At 40.2% G+C, this 25523-nt stretch overlaps 1 protein-coding gene across 8 annotated transcripts in view; it reads left to right on the top strand.

Moving 5' to 3' along the window:
- Positions 1-25523, top strand: part of Plagl1 (PLAG1 like zinc finger 1) — an 85285-nt gene that overhangs the window by 10541 nt on the left and 49221 nt on the right. For 7 of the 8 annotated variants that reach the window (XM_048799384.1, XM_048799377.1, XM_048799379.1 and 4 more), the window contains exons 2-3: positions 20691-24294; positions 24992-25161. The gene's annotated coding sequence lies outside the window, so the exon portion shown is untranslated. The remainder of the gene's footprint in view (positions 1-20690; positions 24295-24991; positions 25162-25523) is intronic. The other variant, XM_048799354.1, reaches the window with a different exon arrangement.

The raw sequence follows: 25523 nt of genomic DNA, 5'->3' as shown, positions 1-25523 counted from the left end.
GTTGATATATTCTATATATGTCAGTTAAGTCTAGGTTGTTGATTGTGATATTGAGTTCTATAGTTTCTTTATTCAGCTTTTGTTTGGAGGATCTGTCCAATTGTGAGAGAGGTGTGTTGAAGTCACCCATAATTATTGTGTTGTGGTCTATTTGATTCTTGAACTTGAGGAGAATTTGTTTTATGAACGTCGCAGCACCATTATTTGGTGCATAAATATTGATAATTGTTATGTCTTGTTGGTGAATGGTTCCTTTTAACAGTATATAATGTCCTTCCTTATCCCTTTTTGGTGTCTTCTATTTTGTTGCTTGAGTTTGATCTTTTTAAATTGTATGTATCCTCTTGATTCGGTGTGGATAGGTCATATGTCTCTAGAAATTTGTCAATGTCCTCAAGATTTTCTATTTTAGTGGAGTATACATTTTCAGAATAGTTTCTAATTAACACATCCCATTTTTGGATTATTATTTTACATCGGAAAGATGAAAGTGCCTGCTGGTTTCGGGTACTTTTTCCACAGCAGGAACAGGCATTTCCTTCATAGCAAGGAAACCAAATAAAGGTTGGAGAGCTATTTATTGAGAAAATAGCAAAGGGTCACTGATCTTCAGTGCTAGAGGCACAAACACCCGGAAGTCTGATCTGCCTTTCACCTATGGGTAGGAGGCACATCTTGGTTGCAGGCAGGCTAGCTGCGCCCTTGCACAGTGCTCAGGATGTGGTAACTGATTAAAGGCTCTTTTTCAAGTCATCCTTCCCCAGACTTCAGATCACCACCAGCCTTTGCTTGGGCTTATCAACCATGTGTCAGATTTCCATGATTTTGGTTTAATAAGTTATGGTAACCTCTCTCATGTTGGAAGTCTTTTCTCTTGAGAGAAATTCCAGTCCATATGAATTTACTTTTGAATACTGTTTTTGGCAACGACTCCTAATTTTTAGCTTCAATGTAAGCATGTGAATTTGGAGGCACTGTTATTGGAGATCTCAAGCATTCATTGGTTCACCTAAACCTTGATGGAGATCTGGCTGAAGAGCCAACCACAATAGGAATAATAGGTTCCTTTGGGCATGAATTTGCATAAATTCATGAACACGAGGACTTTGGGCTGAGGGGTGGAAAGAAGCCTGTTGAGATAAGGAAAATGGAGAGAAGTAACGGAGGGCCATGTGTCAGGGCATCGGCAACCCCTCTAATAATCCCATGTCTAGCCATAAATTGTGCAACACCAAGAGTGAAACTTGGGAGGCTGGGGATAGAGCTTAGTTGGTTGAGTGCTTGCCTCACACGCATAAGGCCCTGGGTTCAATCCCTAGCACCAAAAAAGAAAAAAAAAGAAAGAAAGAAAAAGTGAATCTTGGCTCTCTGAGTTCTGTATGAGAACCATGTGTCAGTGTAGTTCCTCGGGTGTGTCAGACGCACCACTTTGGTGGGGTGTGGATCAGGAGGCTGGGCCTGTGCAAGGAAGAGGTAGATGGGGACTCTGTACCTTCTCGGTTATTCTGAAACAGCTCTAAAATATAAAGTCTATTTTGTAAAAGGCGGAATGTATCAAAATATGTAGAGTCATAGTTCTCAAACTGGTTGTTTGGAGCTCTAGAATTTTTCAGAGGTGGTGAAAGGTGGATGTCACTAGGGAGAAGGGATGAGGGGGAAGAAAAGGGAATGATCTTTTTACCATGCTGCTGCTTCAGCTTCTCTGTTGTACTTTTATGTTGCCTTCTTCTTGACCTTCCAGTATATTGTTATGAAAAAGGGCATGGTGCCTTTCAAACGTAAGAGTGCCAGTCTGACATGAGCTTCCAAAGATTGATTTTTTTTAGCCCAAATGATAGGGCTAACATGACTCTAGCCCAGTGTGAATACAGTACCCAAATCAAGCCAGTGGCTATGTTGTCATTTGTGGGAATTAGATTCTTTCTCCTAGGCTTCATTATCATTAATGATGTAAATGTACCTTTTGCTTTCCTCAAAGTCCCTGTGGTTATGATTTGTATCTCTGACAACCGTGGCGCCAGATCTGGAGATGAGTGCACACACATTTTCTTTTCCTAAGCCTCAGAATTTTGCTCAGGGTGAGGGTGAAAGGCAGGGTCAGGGGCAGAGTGGAGATGAACCAGCAGGAGGGTCATAAATGGAAGAGAGCCTGGAGCAAGGGGTAGGAGAGCTGGGTGTTGGAATATCGGCAGGTAGGCACTTAGGAGTTAGATTTGGGGACAAAGGCAACTTAGTACAGATATAAACTTATGTTTAATCCATATAAAACCCATCTAGATAACAAAGTTCCTAACATTAAAGAACTCCAGGAGACAGTGTGGTTTTGCACAGTGAGCATTACACGAGGTGTGGGTTTTGGCTCTGGCACTGCCTCTGTTCTTGGCTTTGTGACCTTTGAGTCAGCTTCCTTATTTGCAAAATGAAAGTGTAAAACTAAGCACTCGGTGACTTTTCTTGAACCCCATGTGTTTCTGGGTAAGTGCATTTTCATGAATGTGGACATCAGTATCTAGGAGGATACCTCTCGGTGCTCAGGGGACATTTCTTTTTCAATACATGCAGAACCACTACATGTAAAAGGGCATCCAATAGAAAATTCTATTTTGTAAGCTTCTACAAAACTTGGATGCAATCTTTAATTATAACAATTCATGTTGAAAAGGTGCTGGGTTATTGCATGTACCCCCCATGTTTTACTTTTGTAAAGTCCAAACAGTGAGTTGCAAGCTAAGATGGCATCACACTTTGCATTATCATCCATCTACTATAGAAATACTACATTTATTTACAAATATAGAATTTTCTAGGAAAAAATTTGTACAAAAAGTTCCCTAGTATGCCTCATACACACACACACACACACACACACACACACACACACATACACATTCTTGTGTAAATATAAAGGAAATCTAAAAATACATATACCAAATTTAATCTTGGCCATCTCTGGGGGATGGACTACTAGAAGGGCTGGTAAGTTTCCAGTTATTTATATACTATTGTTACAGAGAACACATACTAATTTTATTATTTCATGCCTGTGATTTATTGCAGAACGAGCCTCCATAATTATAAAATGATTTACTGGATTTATAGATGCAGTCATCATTTGACTTAAGTAATTTAAGAGCCAAATATTGTTAGGCTACATAGAGAAATGCACACTCATTTTTGGGTGAGTTTTAGAATTTGGTATATACTTGGGCAACATTCATGTGATAAATAAGCAAATGCTTTCCTCCATTTACTTAACAAAGCTTGGACCCAGAAATGACCAATAACTTCTATAATGTCTGGTTGTGACTGCTTAGAGGACTGTATTAAAAAATTAGATCCTGAGGTCCCATCTGTATTTATGGGGTGAGAATACCATGGCCTCACATCAGCCTGACCAGACAGGGAAAACATCTGAAGCTTAGACTTTTAGGGGATAAGTCTCTTTATGAAAACAAATAGCTCTCTTTTGATCCATATCACTTAAAGATTTGGTGTCTGTTCTTCCATATTTAATCAGATGGTGTTTTGCACAGTTATTGAATAGTTTCATGATAAATCATGGGAACATGGTGAGAACGAGCATCTTTGGTATCCCTCATAGACACCAAGCAAGATACGGTACCTGAATGACCTGCTCAAGAATTAATAACTAATTGAATAAATGACCAATTCCTTTATTTCCTCAATCTCTGGTTATAGATAATAAGAATGATCCAATATAATTAAGTGTCAGGTAAGATGAATGTATTCATCTTTCTTTATCAAAGCATTTACCAGTATTGGTGCTAAACTGCAAAATTAAGTTCTATGATTGTAATTTCCCTCTATGACTCTCTCAGTTCATGATACCAAGAAAGAGTTAAATGGCTTAAATGTATGAATAGGCGGAACTCAGATTTTACATTTTCACACCTGTGCTGCATGTATCCTGAATATGGAGAGAAGAGTATGCATCCTCTCTCTGTTCATAAGGTCCAGATGCCTGAAAGGAAAAATACCAAAAATCCAGCACATCCCCACCTTTTTCTTGTCCTTGGATTTGTGTGCTGGAAATAAAAGCATTTAGTCATACAGTAGTACGAAGCTGCTGGCAAATTGGGTCTCTAGTTATCTCAGCCTGCATTGAAAAACAAGCCATCCATTGGAATGACATCCTGTTTGCAATCTATATGAACCATATAGTATTCATCTACGTGATTAATGACATCTGTTGAGTACCTACTATTTGCCAAGCACTACTGAGGCTGTAGGAGTAGAGTGGTAGAGACCAAGCACCTTCCCCATGGTATTTTTTATAGATGAGAAAATTAGCTCCTTACAAAGGGTCTTGCCCACGGTGGTAGAACTCTGAGTTGAACTGTGTGTACAAATTCCAAATTCAGTGTTCTACCCCATGTGCCACACTGCCTCGTGTCATTGCAGAGGATCTGGTAGTATACCAGCACACACTCTGCTGGCTTTCTTTGCCCTCCCTTAGTGGAAACTAAGTGGGGCCTTCTCATTTCCTCCGGGATGCATGGATGATCTTTAGCTGCCCTGATTCATTTACTCACATATTATTATTTATTTTTTTATTGGTTCCCAGGGATTGAACTAAGGTGCACTTGACCACTGAGACTTATCCCCAGCCCTATCTTGTATTTTATTTAGAGACAGGGTCTCACTGGGTTGCTTAGTGCCTTGACATTGCTGAGGCTGGCTTTGAATTCACAATCCTCCTGCCTCAGCCTCCCAAGCCACTGCTGGGAGGAGAGGTATGCACCACCAAGCCTGGCTATTTTTAATGGCATGATCCTAACTTGCTCTTCAGAAAATGAATGTGATTTGTCCTAGGCTCCTCAAAAGATCCCCATGGACAGTGTCTCTTTCTTCCATTTATGGAGAGTCCCTGACTTACAATGGGGTTGCATCCTGACAACTGAAAAAGAATATTGTAGGTTGAAATACACTAAATGCCCCTAACTTGCTGAACATCCTAGCTTAGCAACACGGTACCCTGCAGAGGGTCAATTGTTTCTCCTCATGACTGAGCAGCTGATTTGGATCTGCTGCTTCTGCTCAGGATCAGAAGAGTATTATATATAGTTCCACACAGAGCCAGTCCAGGAAGAGATCAAAATTCAAATTTTGAGGACTGGTTTGTACTGAATGCATTTTCCTTTTGCACCATTGTAAAGTAAAAAAATATGAAGCTGAACCATCCTAAATTCAGGACCCTCTGTATGCAGGGGAGAGAGATACTGTCTGCCGGGATCACTTGCACCTGGTTCTGGGGAAAATTGCATCCTGTTTTTGCATAGCAATGTAGGATCATGCCATTAAAAATAATGTGAGTATAGTAATTAGAACAGTCTTTTTCAAACTCCTTTGAGTTTTAATTTCATAAACAAAACAAGCATTTAAAAAAGAATTAATCTCTAGACATACCTTGATCGGTAAGATAATATTATTATGTAGAACTTTTGTTTTATGAATATGTTGCCTAGGTTGCAACACATTCTTCTTGTGGTAGTGGTCAGAAGCATTCAAAGCATTGGCTTAAAGGGCATCAGGTATGATATAGTTTGTGGGAAAAAAAATAGAGGTGAATGATCATCCTTAGCTCTTATGTGTGCATGCTGCTGACCAAAAGGATTCAAAGCCATTAAGTAGAATTTTTGTGATGAAAATTCTAGTAGAAGCTAGAATTCTAATAGAAGTTTGAATATGTGCCTGGACAGGACTTTTCTTACACAACGTACATGTTGTAGTTAATAATTTTCCTATGTCCTGTACTTTCTATATTGTGCTATTGTGGGCTCCTGAACGGAGTGGTTTTGTTATTTTTTAAAACTATTTGTTTTTGTGATTGTGTGACACATAGGTAATTAATTTCCTTCAAATTCCTCTAACAGGTAATTTCCTCATTATTACCTAATTATAATAAAGGCTACAGCAGGTTTAGATTTTAATAAGACTTACTACATACTGACTTATTTAAAAGATGATTTAAGGTTTTATTTTAAAATCTAATTTATAAATGTTTGTCAGTAGATTTTGCCTGAAGATATTTATAATAAAAGATGACCATTTCTTAAATTTTAGTTTTTATAGAAGAGCATAATTTAGAATCTTGGAAATTTGGACAGAGAGATATTAGATTGATAACCTTGGGAAAGAAAAGAGTTTGTGATGCAAAAAATGAGCCATATTAAGAGGTATAAATCTATTAAAAAAATCTTGGGGTGCACTTAAGAAAACTACTGGTTCGAGATGTGTAGAATCTGAATTATTGAGAAATATTTCAATATTATGTGCTTGTTCTTGCCAAGGCCTGAATCAGATATGTTCCCTAGAATAAGTGTACAATCTAGTTATGAAGACATTACTTATGCTATAAGAGTATAGAAGTATTTTTCTCCTTTCACACAGAGGACAGGTGACTAATATAGGAAAGACAAAAATGTCTTTTTCAGTCAACTTTTGTGTCTCTGTGACCAAAAGACCTGAAAAGAACAAGGCCGAGGAGGAAAAGTTTATTTTGGCTCAGTTTCAGAGGTCTTAGTTCATGGTTGGCTGACTCTAAGGTGAGGCAGAACATCATGGCGGAAGGTCATGGCAGCAGGAAGTGGACAGAGCTCCGCTCAGGAGGGACAAAACATAAACCCTGGTGTCCTAACTCCTCCAGCCACACTCTACCTACCTACAGTTACCACTGAGTCAATCCATATCAGTGGATTAATCCAGATTAAGTTAAGGCTCTCAATCATTTCACCTCTGAACATTCTTGCTTTGCTCACATGAGCTTTTTGGGGACACTTCCTATTGAAATCATAACACACCTTGAGAAGGGTTCCAGACAGGGAAATTGAGCGAGCCCGGATTGCTGGCATCAAAAAGACGTTATAGTATCACTGTGTTGTGGACGCATTTAACTCATTGAGTTCAACCAGTCCAGGTCAAGAGAAGCAAAAAGAAGAAACTAATAATATTTTTTCCTGGACTAGTTAGGCCTCACTAGCCACGTTGAAAACATATGCAACTTTATTTTATTTGTGGCTCTGGTGATCAGATCCTTGCATGTGCTAGGCAAGCACTCTACCACTGAGCTGCACCCTCAGCCTGTGAAAGTATTCTGAGTCCAACTCATCTGCACCCTCACTTTCTTTCAGAAAAAAGCCCTAACCTCCTACCCCTTTAACAAAGCAAAAGAAGCAGGGCAAGGTGGTGCATGCCTGTAATCCCATCTTGGAAGGCTGAAGCAGGAGGGCTGTAGCAACATAGTGAGACCCTGTCTCAAAAAATAAACAGGCTGGGGATGTGGCTCAGTGGTTAAGCACCCCTGGGTTCAATACCTGATACCCCCCACCAAAAAAAAAATGCAAAACAAACTCTTGAGTGAGTCCTTCCTACTCCTGCCCAATGCTAGCCACATATCTGATTATCCACATCTGTCCCTTTTCTTCCCTCCCATTTGCAGGCTGGCTTTGAACTCACAGTCCTCCTGTCTTAGCCTCCCAAGCTGCTGGGATTACAGGTGGATGCCACCGTGCCTGGCCTCTTTTGTTTGTTTTTTGAACTCGTGAACCTTTCTTAACTGCTGGAGAACTTTTTTCTGGACGGTGGAAATTAGCCCTTTATTGTGGGCTACAGCAGGCCCTCTGCTCCCACAGGGTTCAATCCTCAGCACCACATAAAAATAAAATAAAGGTACGTGTCCATCTACAACTAAAAAAAATACTTTAAAAATGTGTCTACTAATATGGGCAATGGAACATAGGAACAAGGTTAGGCAATTGAACATAGCAAATATCCAATAAAGATGTCGTCCATTTTCATACACCCATACCGTGGAATACAAGCAGCTGTTTAAATAAAAAGAAGGAAGGTCTTTATGCACAGACACATAGCCTGTCTTTCTACAAGAAAGAGTAACAAGCATGGGTATTGTGTCCCAGCATGCCTGCAGTATGCTCGGGACTTGACATTCTTCATACCCTCAGCCCAGAAATGGGGCAAGGAAAACTGATGCTTGTCTGCCCAGAATAGGATTTATCTGGGTTTTCTTCTTTTCTTGTCAGATATCAGTGTCTCTTTGAAGTTCCTTATCAGAGAAGGTACAGCTCAAATTACAATGGTATCTTAAAATGAGCACATCATGGTGCATTTTTATTTCTCTTTTAAATTTTTCTTCCTAATAATTGTCTTTAAAATTCTCCCTCCATCTTTGGACTTGGCAGTCATTTTTTTTTCTTGTCGACTTTATCCAGTTACAGTTTACAAACAATAAAATGTACTTGTCAAAACTCAAGCTGTCTGTTGAGTTTGATTGTGTTTGCCCTCGAAATTGCTACCCCAATTAAGATAGATTTCCATAATATTACAAAGATCTAACTTAAACATATAATGTAAAAGATATGTTTAATTCTAGTAAACTCTGGAACATTTTAAAGTAAGGGTAAAAATTAACTTTAGAGAGTATTCAAAAGAGATACATGTTTGAAAAGTTAATGGCTTATATAGTAACTATATGTAGTTCAATAATTAACTTCACAAAGGAACCCTGCTTTGGTTATAGCATAAAATTATAAATAAGTAAAAGTGATAAAGAATCATCTGAGCCATTAGTTGGATTCACTGAGGTGCTGAGACTTCAAAGGGGCAATCCTCTGCATTTCGGAGTTTTGATTTCTTTCCATTTCCTTGACTACTTCTTCCCTTAAAATGCTGCAAGGTTTCTATTTTATTTTCATATCAAAATGAATGAGGGCTGGGGTTGTGGCTCAGTGGCAGAGCACTTGCCTTGCATATGTGAGGCACTGCGTTCAATCTTCAGCACCACATAAAAATAAATAAGCAAAATAAAAATATTGTGTCCATATATAACTAAAAAAATTTTAAAAAATGAATGAAACTGTCAGGCAGTTGAGGAAACATCAGTAAATTCTTTAGGATCTTACTATATGTGAATCTGTGTGCATATTTGTAAGACTAGAGAAATTGAAATTATTAGAATGGAAGATTAAGATTTCCCTGACAGAGAGTGGTTCCTTGTAAAGAGACTAAAAGTTGAAAAAGTAACTTTTTAACTTGAGATTTCCAGGCTGAAATCAGCTTAATTCGTCTTCATGCAAATTAAGCACATTGATAAAATTTTAAATACCTAACCTCATAAACAAGAGGCTATGTTTATGTAATCAAACTACTATATGATTTCAGGATCCCACAGCAACACTTTTGCCGATTCTATTCAGTACGCTACAGTTGGTGCCAAGATGGGTGAGGGTGGCGGTCACTGTGGTCACTTTGGCTGGTTTTGTTCTTGGCACTCTGGGGGTGGTTTGTAAATCCTTCTCTTTATTCTGTCCTTCAAACTACTTTTCTATTCCTTCCTGTACCTTTGTCCTATTACCTTTTCTTTTCAACTCTTTTCTCATTGAATTGTGGAAGAAACAAAAAGAAGATTCTCATCTAAAATGTTGCTTTTTATTTCGAATTCTTAGAGGTTGAACTTCTTCAAGATTTTGTACTTCAGGTAAAAAATTGTGTTAATATCAAATTTTATCAATGTGCTTAATTTGCATGAAGACGAATTGAGCTGATTTCAGCATGGAAATCTAAAGTTGAAAAGTTACTTTTTCAGCCTTTAGATGGAGACATTTCCTTTGCTTTCGCAGGAGTTCCAGTGGTTTGCAGGATCTTGATTTTGATTTTGAGCATGGCTGTGTCCATGTGAATGTAAGCTAGAGATCCAAAATGTACTCATTTTTAACTTGAAATAATTGAAAGAATTTTGATGGGCAAATCAGGGGCTTGAGTATAGTGGAATTACTGGAAATTTAAGGAAATATGGGTTTTAATGAAAATGTATCAAAAATTTGTTAGATTATTTATGGAGAAAATTTGTACAGCTGTGGAGTGCCAGATCTCTAAATTTCATAGCCTGGGATGACACTCAGTTGCCTTAAGTTTTTTGGGGGGATACGGTAGAATAAATTACAAGTAAATAATTGTGAATATGTGCTAGTTCTTCTTGGCTAAGATGGTGTGACTGGGTTAACAGTTCTAGTTTTGTATAAATCCGGAAAACAGTTTCATTATGCTGTAGTTGAAGAAAAATCTTTTTTCTAAGACTTGTCTTTTAAAACTCTAATTCGTTCCTCTTGAGGACAGGGATGCAATTTATTATAGTAGCTTTCAAATGCTTTTGGATTTAAACTACATGAAAACATTCATTTTACGTCATAATCCGAGAGAGAGAGAGAGAGAGAGACTCAAATTTCTAAGCCCTTATTGTGTCAATTGCATTCTGATATATCCTTTCATTTCAGTAGGAAAAAAAATGCTGGTTGTCCTACTGATTAAGTTCATGACCTACTCAAGGATTGTGATCCATTGTTCAGAAAAGAATGGTTTAGCCAAGTGTCGTGGTTGCACACCTGTAATTCCAGCAGGTGGGAAGGTTGAGGCACTGAGGATCACAAGTTTGAGGCCAGCTTCAGCAATTTAGTGAGCCTCTCAGCAACTTAGAGAGACCCTGTCTCAGAATCAAAATTAAAAAGGGCTTGTGAGGTCTGGGGTTGTGGCTCAGAGGCAGAGCGCTCACCTACCATGCATGAGGCACTGGATTCGATCCTCAGCACCGCATAAAAATAAAATAAAGATATTGCATCCACCTATAACTAAAAAATATTTTTTAAAAAAATGGCTGGTGATATAGCTCACTGATAAAGTACTAGTGGGTTAAATCCCTAGTACCAATGAACGAACATGGTTTATTGGGTTTCGAATTTCCAGTACCTTGTAGAATCCCTGAGATAGGTTAGTCCTCTGTAACTGCTCATCGATGCATGAATGAATGATTGAAATGAGCGAGTAACAATGTACTGGTTACATGGAAAAACATTGTTAGAGGTAGATTTTTGCCTGTCATTTAGTATTCTTGTTAGCTTCTCAATGTGGTACTGTCCCAGACTGACTGAATTCAGATGATCTCAGGTGGAGCTCAGGCAAGTGGGTGGTTTTTCCTTTTGTCCTTTTAATACACTCTTTATTTTAGGATAGGGTTGGATTTTGTGCTCACTTCCACAGCACACATAGTAGGATAGTCTTGGCTTTTAAAAAAGTTGTATAAGATAATAGAGTTGCTCTTTATACAGCACCAGTTTTTCCCGTTGTTAAAGTCATATATTTTATGGTACATCTGTTGCAATTAATGAGCAGATAATGACATGATATTATTGACGAAACTTGATAGTTTATTTGGATTTCCAAAACATCTTCTCCTAATGTCCTTTTTCTATTCAAGGATATCCTCCAGGATACCCCATGACATTTGGTTATGTTTCTTTAGGGACCTCAGGCCATGATAGCCTTTATCCTTTAAAAAAAAAAATATAACTTTGGTTTAGGGGAGTACTGATCAGGTTTTTTGTAGGAAGCCCTTGGATTTTTCTAGTGATTTGCTCATGATTAGAGAAGCTTGGAATTTGGGGGAAGACCATCAAGGTAAAGGAAAAGGGTACATGCTCTGACGGTGGCTTATACTGCTGACGTTCACTTTGATCACCTGGCTGAGGTCAAGTTTGTGATTTCTCCTCTGCAAAGTTACCTTTTTTGGGGGTCCCTACTCTGAACCCAAAAACTTTGTGCAGAGAAGTCACTGTATGCAGCCCATGCTTAGGGAGCAAGTACTTGTGCTCCAGCTCCTTAAGATCCAACTATCAACATAAATTATTTGGAATTCTCCTGCACGGGATTTGCCTGGTCTCCTTCATTTACTGATTCGATTGTTAATGTCAACATGAAATCTAAATGACACAAATGGACATTTATTTGTACTTTGGGTTATAGTTCAATACAACATGAATTATTTGGTTGCTCAAATAGTTCCAGTTTTAGTCATTTGGAACTCTTTCTAGTTGGCTTCTGTATCCCTTTGACATAAGGCCATTGTTGCTTTGTTTCTGAGCACATCCTTGCCTTCCGTCATTACAAGGTGCTCTAGGTCCATCTTGTGTATTCCCAGCCCAGCCCTAGATTCAGCAATTTCTTTAAGGATCCTCTTTCCTTTTATTGGAGAATGATGTTAAAAACAAAGATCTGAGTGAGAGGCGTTCCTGTTGCCTGAGGTTTGTCTTTGGCATGCAGGATTTTGAAGAGTTCTTTGGATGATTCTGAACTTGTAGCTCAAAGCCCCAGATGTGCTTCAGATAGGAGAGGTGGCTCACCTCTTCTCCAGCTACCTTCTCTCTCCTTTTCTGTTTTCACCAGCCTGTCTCCCTGAATCTTAACTGCCTCATCTATAAGATAGGCATATTAAGTCGCCATCCAGGGAACAGGTGCTTTTCCATTCTACTGCCATGATTCCATGATCACCTGACCTTTCAAAACCCTCCTGGAATGCTTCCAACATCCAATTAGGTGGTCTCACTTTTCTAATTGCTTTCAAAGAGGAAAAGAATTGCATGACCCAGACACTGAGGGTACTTAATTTCTTTGTGGAATTTTATTACTCCCACTACCTAAAAGCTCAACAGTTAATGATGGCATCCCAGAATGAAATAAATCTGTCAGCAACTTTAAAATCATAATAGGACAAAAATCAACTGGGTCATGTCCTGGAGTTCCTGGTCACAGAAATGCCCTCCATGTTTAGTGTGTTTTACAAACTGAGTGTGTTTGCAGGGAGCTGAAGAAACAATGTGGCTGTTTGGAATTTCTGTACATCTTTCCTCTATGTAGTCACTCCATCAGTAACAAGGAGTTTTCTATGAAAGTTGTTTTTCTCCCTGCAAAAACATCCCTGAAGGACAGAATGGGCAAGCTGCTGAGAGATGTTATAAAGGCTCACAAGACAAAGGGTGCCATTCCTTGAAGATTATCTATAGGTGGAATAATTTTTTTTTTTTTTTTTGGCACCAGGGATTGAACCCACAGATGTTTAACCACTGAGCCACACTCCCAGCCCTTATTATTTCTTATTTTGAGACAGGGTCTCACTAAGTTGCTCAGGGCCTCGCAGAGTTGCTGAGGCTGGCTGTGAATTTGCTGTCCTCCTGGCTCAGCCTCTTGAGCTGCAGGAATTACAGGTGTGTACTGCCAGACCTGGCGGGGTAGAATTTTTAAAAGATATTAGTAAAACCTTAAAATGGTAATAAAAAGTAACAATTGCTAAAACTTCCTGACAAAATAGAACTTGTAAGTGCTTTTACTGTACTCCGAGGTGTTATTAAATCAGTCCAAAGTGTGAAGTCCTTTTTCAGCCTCAGTTGCTGCAGCGCAACATGCACTCACCCCAGTCTTAGAGTTGGAAAGATTCTTACCCACTAAGCATCAGTTTCTGCCCCTACCACAATGCCCATACTGTCATAATGACTTTGTAGGCTTTGGAATCAGAATTTCATCTTGATTACTTGCTAGACAAGAGACTTCTGGCAAGTTCCCTAATCTCCCTAAGCTTAGGGAATGAAAATGACAACAACCCCCCCCCCAAAAAAAAAAAAACATAAAAAATCTGTGCATGCACTTAACAAAAAGATGCTTCATTTTAGGGAAATGCAAACTAAAATGGCAAGAAGATTCTACTACTTATGTATTTGAATATCTTATATTTTTATTTTAATATTTAGGTCATGAGTCTTAGGAATATTATATAAGTCTTTCTCAGTACATCACATTAGAATACAAACATCAATTTGTGCCATTATTAGTAATGCTTTTCATTTTTAAGGTTATTACTGTGGGAATTTAAATCAGTTGTTAGAACAGGCATTTTATTAATTGACAAAAGTCATATTTTGGTTTTTTTTGTTTTTGTTTTTGTTTTTTGTAGGTGATTTATTTTTTTTATTGGTTGTTCAAAACATTACAAAGCTAACAAAAGTCATATTTTGTATAACATGTTTTGAAGTATGCATATGTTGTAGAGTGGCTATAGCAAGCTACTTAACATATGCCTCACATAATTAGTTTGGAGTATGGTGAGGATACTTAAATTTTACTCTTAGCAATTTTAAAGCATATAATGCATTGTTATTAACAATAGTTGGCAATATGTACAGTATTTGTCTCTTGAAATTATTCCTCCTGTCTAACAGAAATTTTGTGTCCTTTGACCACTGTGTCCCCCATTCCCACCCTGGTGGCCACTAATTTTGTCTAATTCTATGAGTTTGACTTGTTAACACTGCACATTATAAGTGAGCTCATATGGTATTTGTCTTCCTGTGCCATTTAGCACAATATTCTCCAGATTCATACATGTCCTTGCCAAGAACAGGATTTCCTTTTCTAAGACTGAATAGTATTCCATCTTGTCTATGCACTACATTTTCTTTATCTGTTCATCTGCCAGTGGGATTTCAGCTTGATCCCATGCCCTGGTTACTGTGCATAATGTTGCAGTGAATGAGGGGACGCAGGTGTCCCTTCAAGGTACTGTTTTCACATCCTTTAGCTATATCCCCCTAATTGGGAAAGGTATGATCTCAACCACTTGGTTAAGATTCACCATAAAGTTGCTGTTTCACTCTTTTGTAACTTTGTAATTATATTGTGAGGAGATACATGTTTTGAGACTGTCGACTACATAAATGTCCTGTTCTCCAATTTTCCACCTTAGTTAGAATATTCATTGTTGATTCTTGTATGCAGCAATTTTTACTGTGATGCTTACAAAATGCATCTTTTCTAAATTATCAGTGACCAGGCCGGAAGTTTAGGGTTTGATTCTGTGCAAGGACAGGGTGTCCAGACCCAAAGATGGTGGTGAGGGACTGATGACGGGAATGAACTGTGCAGTCCGGGCTGGCTGGGGAGGGAGATTGGGTGCAGGCGGGGGGGTGGGGGGTCTCACTGAAATCAGGTAAATATCTTGTGCGTAAGAGGATGTTTGGAAGAGCTGTTTGGAAGGGCAGTGAGTCAGATGTAGGGATTTTGAAATTCATGGAAGACCAGTTCCTGGCTGTCCAGGTCTGGGGGTTGCCATGGATTCAGAGAATTGTTTGAGTGGACAGGTTTTCCATTACGAGGAAGTGAAGGGATTCTAAGGCTAGGGTATTGAATAAATCAACCACATGAAGGTCAAATTGGCCCGAGATAATGGGATGACTAGAGGAGACATTTAACTAGCCAAATGCCAGAGGCCTCCACTGAGCAGGATCCACAGTGACTTTGTGGATGCCAGCCTGGCTGGAGGAGCCAGAGTTTACAAGCAAAAGGACAGTGATGAACCAGTGGGGTTAGGGAATAAAAAGCATGCTGTCTTTTTAGCCTCCCCCAATACTGTACCGCCATACCTGAGAACCCCTGGATGGCAGGTGGCCTCTAAGGAGACCCAAGCTTTTGAGTTACAGTAAAGAGCTGGGAGAGCTTTGAAGAGGAGGAGGGAAAGCCTGGCTTTGATGCTGTGGACAGGCTCAAATGGTAAAGGAGAAAGGTCATTGTTTTAGTCCCTCTATGATGCTGCTATAACAGAATACCTGAGACTGGGAAAGTTATAAAGTTCAAATTTATTCTCCCACAGGAAGCTAGGATATCCAAAATCATAGCCCCAGCAGCATATGTGGCTTCTGGTGAGGGCTGCTCTGCTTTTGAGGTAGTGCTCTGTGCTGTACCTTCACGTGGGGAGGGGATGGAAGGGTAAGAGCAGGGAAGCACTGTTCCCACACGGCAAAAGAGCAGAAAAGAGTGAACTTCCATCCTCCTGTTTTTCTGAATCAGGACCTTAACCCTCCATGAGGGCTCACAGCTCGGTCACCTCCCAGAGGCCCTATCGCTTTGTACTGTCACATCGGTGAAGTCTCAGTGTGAAATTTGGAGAGTATTACAATAATCCAACCATAGCAAGCAGTACAACAGGTGGCTGCAGGGTAGAGGGAAAGGAGAAGGAGAGGCCTAGGAGAGTCCTGGGCTGGGAAGGCCCTGGGGGATTATTAGGATCAGGGCAAGAATGAAAAATTGGAGACAGGCAGCCTGGGCTGATTGCAGGATTGTGCCTGGAGCTTTAGAACAAGGATTGGCATTTTTTTTTTTTTTTTAAACCCAGATTGGATATTGCTTAGTGAGGGCCTATGGACCATATAGATCCCTTCTCATATAATTTTCATGTCATCAGATATTCTTTTCTGATTTTTATCAGCCATCAAAAGACTATTAATATCTGCAGCCTGTTCAGAAAGAACCATCAGTCATTTGTGGCCCCTCTGGCCTTGTTGGTTAACCCTGGCTCTGAGGAAGATGGTAGGAGCTTGTGTGTGAAAGCAAGGGTTTGAGTCACCAGGGACCTTTCAGGAGTGGAAGTAAAATACCTTGATGATCCTGAGCAACGGAGCAAACTCAGTGGGCACAATGGCGCACACCTGTAATCCCAGCAGCTCCAGAGGCTGAGACAGGAGGATCAGGAGTTCAAAGCCAGCCTCAGCAATTTAGCGAGGTGCTGAGCAACTCTGTGAGACCCTGTCTCTAAACAAAATACAAAATAGGACTGGGGATGTGGCTCAGTGGTTGAGTGGCCCTGAGTTCAATTCCCCGTACCAAAAAAAAAAAAAAAAAAAAAAGTATGGGTTATCAGATTGTTAACTTCAAAGAGCAAGGGAGAGCTTAAAGATGAACCCTCAAGAATATGGTGAAACATGGTGCATGCCTGTAATCCCAGTGGCTCGGGAGGCTGAGGCAGGAGGATTGCAAGTCAAACCCAATCTCAGCAACTTAGTGAGACTCAGTGGTTAAGCACCCCTGGGTTCAATCCAGTACCCCCCCCCAAAAAAAAATTAAATAAATAATATGGTGAAAAAGGTATGTATCTAGTACAGAGTAATTCACCGTGATTTTAGTTTTTAGATGATTTTTAATAAATATGTGTAGGATTATTTAAAGTCAAATACAACATTTTGTTTTTTTTAGATGTTTGGTGATTCTCTCGTTTCAAGCTTCCTGTTCTCTGATCTCTGAATCTTTTTTCAGTTTCATTCACCCAGTTAATAAATCTCTGGCTCCTTCTGGGTTGTGGGAGGTGTGGTTCCCTGGCTACCCAAGGTACCAGAAGAGACCTGGTCACCCAAATGCTCTACAAAACAGACTTACAATGGATGCTTTCTTGGCAGTCCCTACCTGGAATTCTTATTCCCCAGTACTCGGAAGTGTTGAGGTCTTCTTAAGCCACCTATCAGTCCTCCAGTGGTGTTTCAAAATTCTTTCAAAAATCCATGGGGCTTTCAACTGCTGTCCTTGTGTCTCTTCTAATGTCCTTGTCTCAGCAGAAATTTGGGAGGAAGAGGCAGCACAGGTGTCTGTTTAACCTGCCTTATACTTTAAAATAAGCAACTGTGGGGCTGGGGGCGTAGCTCGGTGGTGCGATAGTCTAGAATACACAGGTCCTGGGTTTGATTCTCAGCCCACAAAAAAGAGCAGCTAATACTTCTAAGTTATGAAAAGCACTTACCACTTTTCCCTTTCCTTGTGGCGCCTTCTTACTGTTGCTGATGAATTTTATGATGAAATTTTAATTATAGTAGATGGGAAAATAGAATAAATATCAATATCTGGCATCTGAAAACGACTTTCACTTCTTTGCTCTAAAGGCCAGCCTTTGGTCAATCATTGTCAACTTGCTTTTTTTTTCATGCCACATGAAACAGGAAAGAAAATTGATGCCATTGATTCTATTTTAAATTACTTCTCACTGATTCTGGTTGCTTATTAATAAAAGGTGAAGTAGGATATTTTCCCCCTTGTTTTTAATGTGGTATTTTAGTTTCAAGCTAGATATGAATTAGTTTAGGATTCATATCTCCATCTTGTGTAACTAGAGTCCCAACAATACATTTTATTATAAAATTAGAAAACACACAGGTATTCAATCAATGGCTCCCTTCACTTTCTCCATGGGTGCCCCAGCTACCCTGGACTATGTGCCTTCTTGTGATCCTTGACATATGATGAGGTAACTATCATTTCCTTATTATACTGTCCAACATGCATGTAAGATAGAAATTCTTTTTTTTTTTTTAGAGAGAGAGAGAGAGAGATCTTTTTAATATTTATTTTTTAGTTTTTGGTGGACACAACATCTTTTATTTTTATATGATGGTAAGGATCGAACCCAGCGCCCTGCGCATGCCAGGTGAGCGCATTACCGCTTGGGCCACATCCCCAGCCCAGATAGAAATTCTTTACCAGAAAAAGTAAGGAGTTTCAGCAGAGGAGTTACGTATACCAAGCATCTCCTTTCAGTCCCACTATGCTGACCAAATGTCAGTCAGCTGAAGATAGAAATGGACTTAAGTCTTGCTTATCAAAAAAAAATTTAAATATTCTTTATGGGAGGCCTATTTGAAGAATGATACCTGGATGGGGAATTCATTGCAAATAGAGGCAGATTAGGGAAGGAGCCAGGAATCCTGTGAGCCAACATCAGATTTTCAGAAGAGAAGCTGGGCACAGGGGCACATGCCTGTCATCCCACCTACTTGGGAGGCTGAGGCAGTTGCTCCAGGCTCACTTGGGGAACTTGGGAGAACCTGTTTCAACATAAAGGCCTGGGAATATAGCTCAGTGGTAGAGTGCTTGGCTGCCATGTGCGAGCCCCTGGGTTAAATACCCAACACACACACACACACACACACACACACACACACACACGGAAATTGAGGGAGGCTAGTTCAAGGTCAGTGAGAGGTGGTTTGGCCAGAAGACATGAACCTCCAAAGGACTACACGCATTTCTAGATATTAAAATGTTAACTTATATTTTGGTTAGAGGAAATGAAATCTAGGCACTTTTTTAAATATTTGTTGAGTTGAATGCACTGAAAGATTTTTTTAAAGCTCTGGTTTAAAATCTGATTAGTAGAATGTAAACCGTAATGTGACCGCTCCATGGCCGCTTGCTATTGTTAAAGAACACTGGATTAGGAGTCCCGGGAATGACTTGGTTTGAGTTTCATCTGTGCCATGTAAACCCCCACTGGTGGGAAATTGAATTGGTAACATACTGGGGGGTGCTGATGGACAAGTTTGCAAGAAAAAAGGTGGAAGTTCAATTCTAATACAAACTGTTGTGGAGGAAGATTTAAAAAACAGTCTCTCAAATTTCTTTTACCAATCCTATTCCAATAAAGAATAGAAAAATGTTAATGAACTTTGTTGAGGTTTAATTTGCACTTAAAATATAGACATTTTACTTCATGTATGACTGTGACAAATATATAGACCCATGTAATCTTCTCACCAATCAAAATATGGAACATTTCCATCACTCCACAAAGTTCCATCATGATTCTTCTGCATCCACCTTAGGAAACCACTGACTTGCTTTTTGTTGCTTAGATGAGATCGGTCCTCCTAAAATTTTATGCAAATGTAATCAAATAGTATGTCACCTTTTATGGATGGTTTCTTTGACTCTGCACAATGCATTTTAGATTTATGTTGTTGACACTATCAGTAGTTTGCTCACATTATTACTGATGTTTGGGTTGTTTCTGGTTTGTGACTAATATGAATGTTTTTGTGTCTTTGCATAGACATGTTATTTCTCTTGGATAAATACTAAGAGTGAAATTGCTGGGTTATTTATATGCTTATAAAAATAACTTTCAACTATCAATTTATTTTCCCTTCATGAATGTGTGAGATTTCCAATTTTTCCAACCTTTGGTATTGTTTTTTTAATTATAGTTATACCATTGGATACGCAGTGGTATTTCATTGTCTTTTTAATTTTCATTAGTCATTAGGAAAGTGATGTTAAATCTTAATCATATGCTCATTGGACATCTATCTATTTTTTTGGTAAAATCTTTTTCAAGAGTTCTGCCCATTTTAAAATTGCACTGTTTATCATAATTATTTTGAGTTCTTCAAATGTTCTGATAAAAGTCCTATGTCAGATCTACATATACATGGAATATTTTATCCCAGTTATGTGGCTTGAATTTTAATTTCCTTAATGGTTTTCCCTGAAGAATAGAGCATTTTATATTTAGTAAATCCAATTACCAACTTATTTTATGATCATGGCTTTGTGTATCCTGCCAATCAATCTTTGTCTATCCCTAGTTTTTCTTCCAGAACAACGTTGTCAAACAGAAATATCATGTGAGTCATATATGTAATTTAAAACTTTATAGCAGCCACATTAAAAAAGTAAATGTAGCTCCAGTTAATTTGAAACCATATATTTCATTTAAACCAATGACGAAAATATTATTTCAACATGTAATCAATATAAAAATGAGATAGTTTACATTCTTATTTTTATCCTGAGTTTTTGAAAGCCAGACTATATATTTTTTTACCTAAAGCATCTTTCAGTTTGGACTAACCACAATTCAAGTATTCCATAGTTATACATGGCTAGTGTATTGAATAGGGCAAGTTCGAGATGTTTCCTATTTTCTGTTTGTTTATTAATTTTTTAGTTAGGTCTGTGTTCTAATTTGACTTCATTTTTGAGTGTAGTGTGAAATGCAGGTAGAAGTTTTTTTCTCCATATAGACAACCAGTTTCTAAGTAATTATTCATGTTCCTAGTTGAATTATTTGCACCTCTGTCAAGAATAACTTGTGGATGTACTTTTGGACTCAGTATACTGTTCCGTGTTTACTTAGGGAAGCACCAGACTGTCCTAATTATTCTAGCTTTAGAGTAGACCTTAAAATCAGGTGGCATGAGCCTTCCAACTTTTAAAATTATTTTTTTCTTTTCTAGGTACTTTTCATTTCCATACAAATTTTAGAATTAGCTTTTCAATTTCTGCAACAAAGCTGACATGGATTTTATCTGTTGAAGAGGATTTTAAAATGACCCCACAAAAGATAAGTCTTATGTCCTAACCTCTGGAATCTGTGACTGTTAACTTTATTTGAAGAGATAAATGAATAGGTCTTTGCAGGTATAATTAGGCTGAGGATTGTGCAATGAGATCACCGTGTTGTTTAGGTGGATCCTATATACAATGACAGGTGTCCTCACAAGATAGACACGTAGAGGAGTAGATGATGTGAACACAGAGGCAAAGATTGGAACATTGTGGGTACAATAAGCCACAGAAGTCAAGGAATGCCAACAGCCACCTAAAGCTGAAAGAATGGTGGAAAGATTCTCCTCTGTGGCCACTAGAGGGCACTCGTGGCCTTTGCTGAAACCTTGATTTCAGACTTCAGTCCTCTGGAGCTGAGAAAATCTTCTTGTTTGAAGCCACCAATTTGTGGTAATCTATTTTATCAGCTATAGAAAGAAAAAAACCCATTATCAGGCAGAAGAAGTTCCATTCTATTCCTTGTTTTTTGTTTATCAAATACCCATTATTTTGTTAATGTGTTTAAATTTTAGCCTCATCATAGCTGTTCCTCCTGGTGAAAACTGTTCCTGAATGTGTTGGGTCCTGACACATTGTATCAAATTATAATTTTGTCTGCATCAATCATCTTGTTCTTTATTTGATAACAAAATTTAAGAAGTCATTGAGTTGGGGGTACAGGGGACCTGTACCTCAAAATACTTAGAAGGGAAAAAAGAATGATAATAGAATTTTTTCCTCAGTGATTCTCTCTACAATAGAGACACGCTGGGAGCCCTTAGGTTCACTTTGACCTTGAGAGATACTTCATTTCACTGTAGTGTTTCCAAAATTAGGAGATTTCATATTAGATCTCATACTTCTCTTGACGATTGTATAGATTTGGTGACTGTGCTGTGATCTCCCACAGGGCAGCCATTGGTGTGAGCTGTACACCACCTGCCCCTTAAGCAAGGTTGCTCTATCACTGTACCGTAGTCCTGTTATTCCTCATTGATTTAGACTTTATAGAGATTTGAGTTTACAGCCTGTATTTTAGGATCTTGTTGGAATACATTGTAATGTTGAAGCATGTGTCCCTGAGGAGAGGCTTAGGGGTAAGGAACGTGTCAGCTACAAGGCAACAACTTGTGTTCAAAGAGAATTGTGGGAAAAGAGATGAAAGGGATTTTCATATAGTATATTACCTATGGGGGGCAGGAAGGAGGGAGGAAGGGACAGACTTCTGGATATATGCGGCATAAGGAAGCATTAAAAAAAAAATCTCTAAACCATCTGAAAGAAAGCAGAAAAACAAAAACAAATCAAAAAGCAAACCCTCACCTGCTACAAACCAAAGGGAAAAAAAATATATTTATAAACTTAACCTAAAATTTGAGAGGTGATGGCAAAGCAAGGGTGCTGATGAATTGTGGCTCCGCTGGCTGTGCCGATCCCCACCCAAGTCCTCCTCCCACCCCTGTAAGACATGTCAAGGAAAAAGATGATCAGACCCAATCCTGAGAATTCTCACAAACACCCTCCATTTGGGAAAGGAGTGAGTGGGATCCCCATGAAATGCCCACACCACTGTTGGGGCTTGCCAGAGAGAGAAGAGGGTGCCATGTTCTGGAGTTCCCTGCTACACTGAGCACATGAAGCAGGCAAGAGCTGCTCCCAGCATGCAGGGGCTGAGGAGGACACTCAGGACTTAAAGCAGCAATGGCTGAATTCCCCTGAAGGCTCCCACTAGTCTAGGCTGAATTCCACACACCCCCTTCCTCCTACTCCTTGTCTGAAATCCTTCAGTTTACAGAAAAAAAGTAGACAGAAACAACACTCATCCCTAAAACTGAAGCCGATTGAGCTATGTACTATGAATGGAATCTAAAAACTGAAAGATCATACTATATGCTGGGGGAAAACTGTTATAGAGTAAATAGCACTGAGTCATAGCCCAGGTAAGGAAACTAACAGTATTTAAAACGATGAATTCTTCGTCACCATCAGGGTACAGGTTACATAGGATTCTGATTTCTCCGCAAAAATCATTCATGTTAAAAAAAAAATCAGTGAAGCAATTGCCTTCTTTTTCTATTAGGTTTTGAAAGAAGCCGTGTATTCAAAGTATTTACCTAGCTCAGTTTTTACTTACTCATAGAGGAAAAAAAAAAACAAAAACATATTCTCTCAGATATTAAGGTAACCTAGAAGCCCTCATTAAGAAAATGGCTTGGAAAAGAAGGTAGTCCATCAGATACTAGATAAAAATAAAGAATACAGGAATGAGTAAGTTATGGTGAATCTCAAATTTATTTAAATGTGGATTTAAGACCGAATGCCTAGGAGAATAAAGCTGCAGAGCATTTGTAAATGCTCTAATTGCTAATAAACCTAAAGTAATACAAGCAATAGAAATTGAGAGGCTGGGGGTGACGGTAGGTGGACGTTTAAGCTGCTAATCAATCTCATCTCTTAGAGCTATGAGACCGTCCGAATCGGACATTGAAACACATAGAAACTCTTCCTTGTACTTTAGTCTTTACTGAATGTGCATGGGCCTCTTTTAGGAATGTACGAATTGCAAGGGAAAAAAAGCAATTGCTTGAGCGTCTCTGTAGCTTTCTCTTAAACCCGAGTAACACTTAAAACATTTTAAATTACTTGAAGTATACACACTGTGAGTCCACAATTACAATGTTACTTCTGTCTAGTCCTTCAGTGTCTTCGTTTCGTCAGCTGTCCGAAGGGAATAACTGTGGTTCTCCGAGGGTTGGCGTGAGGATTCAATGTCTTTACCTATGGCGTGCTTAGGACAGTGCGTGGCTCTCCAGCAGCGGTGAAATCGAGGCTGCCCAAACTTCAACGCTGCACGCATAGGAGATAAGTTGGTTCAGCCTATCTCAACGTGCTTCTAGTATCTCTGGTATTTTTCGTTTATGATTTGGCTCAGGGCGACTCAGTCTGGTGGTGACTTAAGTGAACAGTCAGTGGTAGGGGGGCTTCGGGCTGAGTCGGGTCTACCTGCACCAGCTCTGCACCTGGGCGACCTTGGCTTTGCCCACACTGATGACTCAATCGGCCAGGCGTCTGGGCGCCTGTCCTCTTCCTCCGCCCCCGGCAGCCGACCCCCCGGCTCTCTAGCGGGGCCTCCTCCTGCCACGTGACGCCCCCGCCAGGGGCCCCAGCGCCCTCCTAGCGGACGCGCTGTTCCGGCTCCCGGGCTCCGCCTGTGCACGGCCTCCTCAGCTAAGCCATCCTCTTGGCTGCCGCGGGCGGCAAAGCCCACGGCATCTGCCATTTGTCATTCAGCCCATTGGGAACGCCCCAAGCCTTGATTTAGACGCGTCTGGGGCGTACTCCGGCCTCACTCTCCTGGCGGGCGAGCAAGCGGTCGGACGCAGCAGCCGCGCTCCCTGCACAGCGGAGCGCGGCCCGTGGCGCGCGGGGCGCTTCCCCGATCGCAGTCATGGCCGCGGAGGCGGCGCGTTCGAGCAGCCTCGCCTGAGTTCCGGGGGCTTCGCGCCCCGCAGGGTAGGTGCCGGGTGCTCGCAGCCGCCGGGCTGCGCAGGCCTGGGTGGTGGGCGGCTGGCGGCGGCATTGCCGCGCTGCGGGGCTTCGCTGCTGCCGCGCTGGGGAGGGTGTGCCATGGCTACGTGCCGCGGACGTGACGGGGTCCCGGGCTCCTCGGGCGAAGTGTGAAACTCCGACAGATTGTCACCCGGTGCGCCGGGGCGGCAGGGGCAAAAATGCTGTCGCCTGGTCCATTTTAATGCCCATTACTGACACGTTCGCAGGTATTTGGTCTGCGGCAAATAGACTCGATGTTTAAGACCTGGCGTGCGGGGCTCGCCAAAAGGCCAAGAGAGACGGGGTGAAGTCTGTTAAAAAGTCATCGTGTGGTCAAATCGTAGATGTGTGCATTTTCACCCTTGATGGGGAATATTATTTTGGATGTGTTTATGTTGTGGACTCTTTATCAGTGGTGTTCACGAAACTATTTTTTAAAATGTGGACTCCTGAAAATTTCCTGGATTGGGATAATTGGTAATGCAACTAAGGTTATTTAGTCTCTGCATCCAACTTTAAGGACCGTAGTGGAGATTTGTACTTTAGACGGAACTAAACTTATGGAATTTCGGAGGATATTTTTTCCAACAAATGTGTTACTTGTATGTTTTAAGAAACCAATAAAAATTAGAAATCCCAACTTAGGTCCTCCTTTTTCCAGGAAACCTCCTGTAACCTCTCCTGCCCAGGCAGGATCGGAGGCCCCTCCTGTGATCTTTCTGGGTCTCCCCGAGGTCCGGGTCCCTGAAGTTCTCCCCTCTGCGCCCCCTGCCTCCGCGTATTAACCCATCTGTCTTGCTGGGAGCCCAGTGGTCGCTGGCTCAGCACATGGTAAGTGATTGATACTGTTTATGACGAATGAAAAGATAAAATGTTATGATAGTTCGTGGTTTTTGCTCTGAAATAGTAAATTCAAATGCTCTGAGGTAAGAACGTTAATTTAAAGTTAAAGATCAGAAAAAGTTGAAAACATTGATGTCAGCGTCACCCTACCCAGCAGTCCCGCGCCTGGGTATTCATCCTCTAAAACAATGTTTTTGAGAATCTGAAGCCCATGTTTGTGGGTCGTGGAATTATTTAAGTGGATAATGAACTTGAATTTGTTAAACAGGACCTACCAGATAATAGAAAATGTCAGAATGTCTCAGTCATAGAGAATTTGCTTTATGATTCCGCGCCCCCCCCCCCCCCCC

Source organism: Marmota marmota, unplaced genomic scaffold (genome assembly GCF_001458135.2).
Source record: "Marmota marmota marmota unplaced genomic scaffold, marMar, whole genome shotgun sequence".
Taxonomy (NCBI): Eukaryota; Metazoa; Chordata; class Mammalia; order Rodentia; family Sciuridae; genus Marmota; species Marmota marmota.
This window is presented reverse-complemented; position numbering and strand designations above follow the sequence as displayed.